Below are 8999 nucleotides of genomic sequence, written 5' to 3'. Positions count from 1 at the left end.
CTGCCACGCTAGGGATATAGGCCCTGCACACTCTCATATAATCCAATACTTTCCTCATTATTCCTTTTCAAGTTCTCAACTCGTCACAACCATCATCAATTCATAATTTTTCATTCCGAACTCATTAGTTCCTCAGTTTCTCAATTCATTGTCGACCATCACCCAGTTCACTACTCTTCATTCTCTCTCAACCAAACTCATCCTCAATACACCAGAAACCTAAACCTCCGTTCGCTAGCTTTTCAAAGAATTACCAAATAAAATCCTCCTAGGACCTTTCCCATGTCTGATATCTGAAAATAAGCCCAGAGTCTTAAAATGGTGTCACAGAAGCTTACAAGCTTGTTGGAAAGGTGAAATAGTTGAAAACAAAGTTTAAGTTTGAGAAATAGGGCGTGTGCGTACACACAGGGGTGTGCGTGCGCACGCCTAAAGAGATTTTCAAAACGTGTGCATACGCATAGGGATGTGCGTACACACAGGTACCAAATCTTATAATTATGTTCACTCGCACAAGGCATGCTAGCGCCCCCAACAGACTGACCTTCCCAACTTGTGCGTGCGCACAGGTTGTAATACTCCATTGGATATGTGCGCGCACAGGTCATGCTAGCGCTCTCACTAGCAAGCCTTTCCCTGCTTGTGTGTACGCACAAAGCTGTACGTGTGCATAAGATTAAAATTTTATAGGGTTGTGTGTGTGCACATACTAGAAATCATAAAATTCTACAACATTGCAGAATTTCAGATTTTGACACCAAACTTTCCACAATCATATCTTCCTCTACCAAAATCGGATTTCCATAAAACTTAAACCATTTTAAAGCTTGTTCAATCATCTTTCATTTGGTATAAAAAGCATTGAATTTCAAGCAAGGCAGCTCAAGATATGATTCATAGAAGTTCACTAAAAATCTGTTTTTACCAAAAGTCTTAAAACCTCAACTTACCAACATTTCCAAGCAAAACCAAACCAAAACCACTTCAAACTCCAATATTCCTCATAACTTACCTATTGTGTCTCGTTTTTATCAATCTTACCAAGTTCCCATTCACATTTCATTATTGTCAACCTCAACATCAACATATCATACTAAAAACCATTTTTAATCCACGCTATCATCCATCATCATCATATCACTAACAAGCATCATGAATTAACCCCATTCAACCCCAATCATTCTCAATATCAATAACATTACTCATCCACATTTATAATTTATATCATTTATCAACAATATCAACACTCACCTTTAATTACCAACAACATCAATATCCATCATTATTCATCCATCATATCAACAACCCTCATCAACAACAATAAATCACACATTCATCATCAATCTTCATAATCATTAAATACCAACAATCATTATCAAATTCATATATTTATCATACCAAAACATCATATCATCATCACCATCATACAAGTTATCCCCAAACATCAAAATCACATACAATTAGACATACACCCAAAATATTCAATCTTATCTTAAGGTCAACTAGTCTAAGTGTCCAGAAACATTACATATTACATAAAAGAAACCGAAATCATACCTTGGTTGATTCTCAATATGCACAAACCACTACTTTGAGTCCAAACATGCTTCCAAGACTCACCAACTATCAAGTCATACACATAACATACCAAGAATCAACACTATGGCTAACCAAAACATCAAACCATAAGAGTTTAAAGAGACTTACCTTGTCCAACGCAATTAGGGGTAAAATCTAATAATTATCCGCTACTAGAGACCACCTAAACAAGCAAAACCATAAAATCTACTCAAAAATCAAACCCCCAAAATGCAGAATCTTAGGGCATAAAACTGGCATGTGAGCTTCGAGTTCTTATCAGAAAAACCTAGATAGAAAAGAAGAGCTTGTCAAGAGTTTCGCGTGGCCGCAAACGGCTCGTCAATCAGAGTTTCGTAGCTCAAGTTGTGGCTCCCGAAAGGTGGAGGTGAATAGTAACCCACCCTCACCTCTCCTTTCTTCTCAAGCTGCGCCCCCCCTCTCTTTTTGGCATCAAATGAGCTGAAATGCTCATTAAATGAGCATTTATATATTGGGCCTTGGATCCGGTCTAACCTGTTAGCGTTTTTGGTCCGTTTGACCCACTTTGGGCCAAAATCTTTAAGATTAGTGTCCGGTTTTTAAGTCTAAAATTATTTTTATCCTATCAAAACAACAAATCAATTTTCAAAATCTTATTTTCCAAAATATACGGTACTGGACAGACCAGAGCCGGTACTGCCAGCTTAAGCGCCAATACGCATTTTTACAAAAACTCTTCGAAAAAAAAATATATTTTCCAACTCAGAAAAATTCATTCAAATCAAATTTTACCTTTCTATTTTCAAATTAAAGCTTCTAAATTTTGAATCTATTCCGAGCACTAAACTTATTTTATTAAAACGGTTTTACGTGAAAAACTCTGGTTCTTACACCGTGTGTGTGTACGCACAAGGATGCGTGCGCATGATGAGAGAAAAATTAATGGTTTAGAATTCCACTAATGATATCTCATTGCAAGTATAGTTTTTAAACCAACAATAATCCTTTCATACAAAAATTTGGTTGTCACTAAAACAAACCCCAATGAAAATAACCGAAGTATTCAAACCTCGGGTCGTTCTCCTTAGGAGTTGCAATAAGAAGTTCTTGTTATTGGTTAGAGGTATGTTTTGGGGTTTTTGGGATAAGAGACAAGAATTTTAATTGCAAAAGAAATAAACTAACAACTAAGAAAGCTCTTGGCAAGGTATGAGAACTAGAAGTCCTATCCTAGTTATCCTTATCAATTGTGATGAGAATTGTTCATTGCTCCTACTTGGTTGACCTCTACTATGAAGGAAAGTCAAGTGGATAAATTAACTTGATTCCACAAATCCTAGCCTAATCCTAAGGAAAGACTAGCTTTAGTGGCATTCAAGTCAATTCTAATTGGCAATCAACAAATGAGGTTGATAACTCAAGTGTCACTAATTACTCTACCTAGGCCAAGAGGAACAAAATCTAACTCATAACTAGAAGAAACATTTCATCAAAAACATAAAAGGCGATAAAGGTAAACAACATGAATTTCAAGAATTAAAGAGAGATCTAACTACAAAAGCAAGAGATTAACAATAGAAAAATAAAACAATTATGAAACAACAAAGAACTTACCAATAACATTGAGAAGAGATGTAGATCTACAAAAGAATTCATGAACTACAATTAACAATACAAATAAACTACAAGAGAAGTAGAATGCTACAACTACAAGAGAAGAATTAAAGATGGAAAAGGAAAATTGAAGCAAGAGAAGAGAGAGATCTAGATCTAAAACTAAGAACCCTAATTCTAGAGAGAAGAGAGAGCTTCTCTCTCTAGAAACTAACTCTAAACTAAAACTAAACTAATTGGTAACTAACTTGATCATTCTCCTTCAATCCCTGAGTTAAATAGCATCAGAAATGAGTTGGATTGGGCCTAAAATGCTTTAGAAATCGCTGGCCACGAGTTGCCTTTAAGTGAGTCACGTGCAGCATCGATGTGTACACGTACATCATGTGTACGTGTCCCTAAACGTCAGGAAAATATGACAAATATTATATTATTTTGAAGCTCGGGATGTTAGCTTTCCAACTCAACTTGAACTGCCTCATTTGGACCTCTGTAGCTCAAGTTATGATCGATTAAGTGCGAAGAGGTCAGGATTGACAGCTTTGCGATTCCTTCGTTTCTTCATGAGTTCCCATTTCTACATGCTTTTTCTTCATTCCCTCAATTCCAATCTTTGCCTCCTAAACCTGAAATTACTTAACAAACACATCAAGGCATCTAATGGAATCAAGGTGAATTAAATTTAGCTGTTTTAAGACCCAAAAAAGCATGTTTTCACTCTTAAGCACAATTAAAGGAGAATTTACAAAACCATGCTATTTTAGTGAATAAATGGGAGACAAGTTGACAAAACTCTCTAAATTCAATACAAGATAAACCCTAAAAATGGAGTTTATCAGCGCACAGGTTTAAAAATTCATGGGGTGTGCGTGCGCACAAGGCTGCGCGTGTGCACACAAACCAGAAATCATAAAATTCTGCAACATTGCAGAATTCATATTTTGACACCAAACTTTGAATGATCATAACTTCCTCTACAAAAATCCAAATTTTACAGACTTTATATCAATTGAAGAGTTTTCAATGAACTTTAATGCTAAACAAATTTTAACAAATTTTGAAAATTGAGGCATAAGTTATGACCCGTTAAAGTTTACTAAAACCAGTTTTTACCACATTCCACAAATTTCTCAATTCCTTGCAATACACAACCAAAACCAAATCAAACCATTCCAAACTCCAATTTACATCATAAATCATCCTTTATGCAACTTTTCACCATTCATACCAAATTTTCCACCCATATTACTATATCATCAACCTCAACATCACATATATCATACTAAACCATTTTTCAATCTACACAATCATCCATCATCATTATATCATTAACAATCATCATAATTAAACTCATTAAACCTCAATCTCACTCTTCAATATCATTTTATCAACATTAACAATCATAATTCATCAAAATAGCCAAAGCTCATCAATTCATCACGCATCATATCTCAACAATTCCAACAACCAATTTAATTCAATCCTATCCTATGGGTGACTAGCCTAAATGTCCAGAAATATTATATATTACATAGAGGAAACCGAAACCATACCATGGCCGATTTCCAATATATACCAAAATCCGAATTGATCACAAGTTAAGCTTCCAACCACAATCCAAGTCACCAATCACTCCAACAAGCATCAACAATCACCAACAAGCTCCAATATTCAAGCTAATATCACATATTTCACATAAAGCAAAACCTAATACTCACCATAAATCAATTTACAAGGGTTCAAGAACAACTTACCTTACCCAACAGTTTTAGAAGCCAAAACCAATGTCAATCAAGGGCTAGAGTGTACCTAAACACTCAAAATCACAAAATTTTACTTAATCCAAAACCTTAGAAATTTGAAATTTTGGAAGGAAAAACTGAGAGAGATTCTATGATTTTCTTACCAATTTCTTGAGTGTGTTTTGTAGAGCTCTTTGCGAGGAACGCGTGGCAGCAAATGGTGCGGCAATCGAAGCTTCGTAGCTCAAGATATGAGGTTGAGAAGATGATGATGAATAGTGAAAATGGAAATCCTCACTCTCTCTTCCTCAATCTCACTTCAGTTGTGTTTTGTTGTTTATGTGGTTGAATGGGGTTCACTTAAGTGTTTATATATGTTGGGTTTGGGCCCAACTTGGGCCCGGTCTAACCCGTTAGCGTTTTTAGCCCGTTTGCCCCAACTTTGGGCCAAACCTTTAAAATTAACACCCGGTTTTCGACTTTAAATATTTTACTAAGGTTTTTGACTGTTTTAATTTTTTCTCGCACAGTACCGGGCAGACTTAAATCAGTTTGACCGGTTCAGTTGCCGGTTTTTGATTTTTCACGGTTTTTTGCAGAAAAATCTACTAAGTCCACAAATCATATTTAAATCCATTAATTCTCATTCTAAATTTTCGGATCCTACTTTGGGCAATTTTAATATTTTAATTAGACGGTTAATTAGTCTCGGTTCTTACATTCTCCCCACCAAATAAGAAATTTTGCCCTCAAAATTTAATGATTACCTGAGAATAGCTCGGGGTAATCCTTTCACATCTCGAAATCCAATTCCCAAGTAGGCTCCTCAACTCCAGCTCGCTTCCAAGCAACTTTAACCAATTGAACTTCTTTCCCGCTTAACTTCTTCACACTAGTGTCGTCAATTCGCACCAGTGTTACTTGAAAAGTCAAGTTCTCCCTCAATTCGACCGACTCGGGTTCTAGCACATGAGCCGCATCCGACGTGTACTTATGGAGTTGTGACACGTGGAATACGTCATGCAAGTTAGATAAATAAGGTGGCAAAACTACTTGATATGCCACCAGCCCGAATCGCCTCAGAATGTCAAACGCTTCGATGAACCTCGGATTCAGCTTCTTGGTTTTAATGGCTCTTCCAATCCCAGTTGTCGGTGTAACCCTTAGAAATACATGTTCTCCCACTTCAAATTCCAACAGTTTCCTTCTCTGATCCGCATAACTTTTCTGTCGACTTTGTGCCGTTAGAATTCTCTCCCGAATCTTCTTAATCTTCTCAGTAGTCTCTACTACCAAATCAGGATCCAAAACACTTGCTTCACCCGACTCATACCAACAAAGTGGAGATTGGCACTTTCGTCCATACAAGGCCTTATACGGAACCATCCCAATGCTTGCATGAAAGCTATTGTTGTACGCAAACTCCACCAATAGCATGTAACGGTCCAAACTCTCAAGTTGATCCAATACACACGGCCTCAGCATATCTTCCAACGTCTGAATAGTCCTTCCCGACTGTCCATCTATTTGTGGATGATACGCAGTGCTGAGACATAGCCTCTTACCAAAAGTTTTTTGGAAAGCCCCCAAAATCTTGATGTGAATCGGGGATCACGGTCCGACACTATTCTCGATGGCACACCGTGCAACCTTACAATCTCCTTGATATACAATTCACTTGAATAGGCAGAAAATGAGCGGATTTGGTTAAGTAATCCACGATCACCCAAACTGCATCAAATCCCGACTTAGTCCTCGGTAAACCGGTCACAAAGTCCATTGCAATTCCTTCCCACTTCCACTGAGGAATCTCAGGTGGCTGTAACATTCCCGATGGCTTCTGATGCTCTATCTTCACCTTCTGGCACGTCAAACACTTGGATACCATTATAGCTACGTCACCTTTCATTCCAAGCCACCAGAACATCTTCTTTAAGTAATAATACATCTTCATACTTCTGGGATGAATAGAAAACCCACTGTTATGAGCTTCTGATAATAAGTCTTGCCTCAAACACCCAACATCCGGTATACAAATTCTCCCCTTATATCTCCACAACCCTTCATCATCCTTAATAAACTCTTGACGTCTCTCCTTGCCAACTAGTTGAAATAATTACTGAAGTCTTTGCTCATCTTACTGAGCCCTCTGAATCTCTATTTTAAACGTACTTGAAATCTGCAACTGATTCAAATAGGCTCTTCCAGCAACTTCACCAATATCCAGCTTAAGATCCACAAACTTATCCACTAACTCCTCTTCCTTGATTCTCATCCAAGCACTTGTTAAAGACTTCCGACTCAATGCGTCCGCCACCACATTCGCCTTTCCAGGGTGATAACATAGTTCAAAATCATAATCCTTTAGCAACTCCATCCACTTCCTCTGACACAGATTAAGCTCTTTCTGATTAAAGATGTACTTGAGACTCTTATGATCAGAAAAGATGCTAAGCCTCACTCCGTACAAGTGGTGTCTCCAAATCTTCAATGCAAACACAATTGCCGCTAATTCCATGTCATGAGTTGGGTAATTTACCTCATGCGGTCTCAGCTGACGCGATGCATAAGCCACCACATTCTGGTGTTGCATCAACACGCAACCCAAACCCTTCAAGGAAGCATCATAGTATACCTCAAATGGTTCATGCAGTTCTGGCAAAATCAAAACAGGCGCTAAAGTTAACCTTTGTTTCAAGGTCTGAAAACTCTCTTCACACTCCGACGTCCACACAAACGGCACCTCCTTCCTTGTCAACTTAGTCATCGGTAGTGCAATCTGGGAAAATCCTTCAATAAATCTCCGGTAGTATCCAGCTAAACCCAAGAAACTTCTGACTTCTGTCACCGTCGTTGGTCTTTCCCATTCCATCACCGCCTCTACTTTTAAAGGATCCACCGCTATTCCTCCTTTGCTCACCACGTGACCTAAAAACTTCACTTCCTCCTTCTAGAACTTACACTTAGACAACTTAGCATACAATTTCTGTTGTTTTAAAATTTGCAACCCAATCCTCAAGTGTTCCTCGTGCTCCTTCACTGTCTTAGAATAAACTAAGATCTCATCTATGAAAACCACCACGAATTTGTCCAAAAAGGGACGAAATACTCTATTCATGTAATCCATGAATACAGCAAGTGCATCCGTTAACCCAAAGGATATTACCGCAAACTCGTAGTGTCCATAGTGTGTCCTAAACACAGTTTTCGGAATATCCTCCTCTTTCACCTTTATCTGATGGTAACCAGATCTCAAATCAATCTTGGAAAACACTCCAGCTCCTTGCAGTTGATCCATCAAGTCGTCAATCCTAGGCAACAGATACTTATTCTTCACAGTCACTTTGTTCAACTGTCGATAATCCACACAAAGTCGCATTCCTCTATCCTTCTTCTTCACCAATAAAACTGGCGCTCCCACGGAGATACACTCGGTCGAATGAATCTCTTGTTTAAAAGCTCTTCCAACTGAGTCTTTAGTTCAGCAAGCTCTATTAGAGCCATTTAATACGGCATAAATTGACATTGGTCCGACTCCCGACACCAATTCAATTTCAAATTCAATCTCTCTTTGAGGTGAGAATTCAGGAATATCTTTTGGAAACACTTCCGGAAAGTCTCTAACTACCGAAATTTGATCTAAGTTCTGGGCGTCACCCAAAGCATTAGCAGCCAACAAGATATAACCCTGACACTCTTCCCCACTACAGTACATCCTTACAGAGTTTAGGTAATAACCCTCAGCTATCACTGCTCCATTTTCCCCTTCCGGCGTAGAATCCAACAAAACTCGGTTCTTTGGCAACCAATCAAACCCCAAAATCATCTCTAACCCAACCATTGGTAAACAAATCAAGTCATGTACAAAGTCTCTACCCTCAAGCTTGAAACCTTAAACCAATCTTTGGAGAAACCTTACTCTAGTTTTCTCTCCCTTTGCCATGCTGAAACTGACCATGAGTGTTCTTTCTGAAGCCTCCATGTCCTTGAGGCGCATGTCCTTCTCTCTTGAAATTCTGCACCCTCGGCTAAAAGTACTTGCCGCGTCCCCTACTAGTGTTTCCTCCATGAGTGTCCTTTAAC

The sequence above is a fragment of the Arachis duranensis genome, chromosome 10, assembly GCF_000817695.3.
Source record: "Arachis duranensis cultivar V14167 chromosome 10, aradu.V14167.gnm2.J7QH, whole genome shotgun sequence".
Taxonomy (NCBI): domain Eukaryota; kingdom Viridiplantae; phylum Streptophyta; class Magnoliopsida; order Fabales; family Fabaceae; genus Arachis; species Arachis duranensis.
Note: the sequence above shows the minus strand (reverse complement) of the source record.